This window comes from Carlito syrichta, unplaced genomic scaffold, assembly GCF_000164805.1.
Source record: "Carlito syrichta isolate Samal-C Ts95f unplaced genomic scaffold, Tarsius_syrichta-2.0.1 Scaffold316389, whole genome shotgun sequence".
Lineage (NCBI taxonomy): Eukaryota > Metazoa > Chordata > Mammalia > Primates > Tarsiidae > Carlito > Carlito syrichta.
In genome coordinates this window covers 143273-145329 of record NW_007260485.1, presented here as the reverse complement: position 1 = coordinate 145329, position 2057 = coordinate 143273, and positions in this window count along the sequence as shown.

Here is a 2057-nt window from a genome sequence, read left to right as displayed (position 1 = left end):
CACTGCACTCCAGTCTGGGCAACAGAGTGAGACTCCAACTCAAAAAAATAAATAAATAAATAAATAAATTAGTTTACTAAAAAATATATATATTGATATATTTCTCTAGATTTTTTTCTTTTGAGTTGGAGGTCTTACTCTGTTGCCCAGGCTGGAGTGCAGTGGCATGATCACGGCTTAATGCAGTCTCAATATCCTAGGCTCAGACGATCCTTCTGCCTTAGCCTCTCAAGCAGCTGGTACTACAGCTGCTTAGCTAGTTTTTTTATTTTTTTTCAATAGAGACAAGGTCTTCCTATGTTGACCAGGCTAGTCTTGAACTCCTGGGTCCAAGCGATTCTCCCACCTCAGCCTCCCAAAGTACTGGGACTACAGGCATGAATCATCATGCCTGGCTTCTCTGGATTCTTCAAGTACTAGTCCTAAAGTTGGTGATAAGCTGACATTCAAGTCTAATATTCAGTAAGATGTAGTCCATATGAGATACAACTACATTTAGTTTACTAAAGCCTAAGAATACAGAAATATCATACAGACGTTATTTCTGTAATGTTAAGCACTGATCCCATCAACTCAGGATATCAAAGTAGCCAGAACACTATCTGTCCCAGACAAGTCTCCTCCTATTTAATTGCAGATTCTGAACTTTCCCCTAAATTATTGTCCATGTTTATATTCCACAAGTGTCAGGAACAAGTCACTTATTTATGAAGTGTTTAGCACTGCAAAGAATTCAGACTGTTCACACCCTGCAAATTCCAAAGAAAGGATGGCCCTCAGTCAGCTCCTGGAAGATCTTCAAGTGAGTCGTCGTACCTGCTCGTTCTCACTCTCTCTCTCAATATTAGGAACAAATGGCAAAACTTGAATGGAGATCTGTGAATTAGATAATGAAAATATATCAATATTATTTTCTGATTTTTATGACTGTTTTGTTATTAAGCAGAAAACTATTCCTGTTTGTAGAAAAAACACACCAAAATGTTCAAGAGTGAAATGGCACCAGGGTCAGCAACTTACTCCAAATGGCTCAGGAGGAAAAACATTCTTTGTATTATAAAAACATTTTAATAAAAATTTTTTTAAAATCTTTAAGCTGGGCACAGTGGCTCACTCCTGCAATCCCAGCACTTTGGGAGGCTGAGTGAGAGGACTGGCTGAGCCCAGGGGTTCGAGACCAGCCTTGACAACTTGGTGAGACCACATTTCTATAATAAATCAAAAAAAGGTAGCTGGGCGTGGTGGCACACACCTGTAGCTCCAGATATTTGGAAGGCTGAGGGAGAAGGATCACCTGAGCCCAGCAGGTAGAGAGGCTGGGGTAAGCCATGAGTGTGCACTGTACTCCAGCCTGAGTGACAGAGTGAGACTCTAACTCAAAAATAAAATAAATGAAAGAAATACTGCATGATAATGATGTGTCAATGCCGGCTCATTCGTTGTGATATATGGGTCACTCTGGAGAAGAATACTGACAAGGAGAAGGCGACAGATATGTGGGGGGCGCGGGAGAGGTATCTGGGCAATCTCTGTACCTTCTGCTAAATTTTGCTGTGAACCTAAAACTGCAAATAATAAAGCCTATAAAAAATAGTAAGACACCTTTCAGATGGAACCGCCATCTTCCAGTAATTCGCCAAAATGACAACACAAAGGGAAAGAGGAGGGGCATGCAGTACATGTTCTCCAGGCAATTCAGAAAACATGGAGTTGTTCCTTTGGCCACATACATGCGAATCTATAAAAAAGGTGATACTGTAGGCATCAAGGGAATGGGTACTGTTCAGAAAGGAATGACCCAAAAATGTTACCAAGGCAAGACAGGAAGAGTCTACAATGTCACCCAGCATGCTGTTGGCATTGTTGTTAACAAACAAGTCAAGTGCAAGATTATTGCCAAGAGAATTAATGTGCATACTGAAACATATTAAGCAATCGAAGAGTCGAGATAGCTTCCTGAAACATGTGAAGGAAAATGACCAGAAAAAGAAGGAGCCAGGAGAAAGGCACGTGGTTCAGCTGAAGCGCCAACCTGCTCCACTCAGAGAAGCACACTT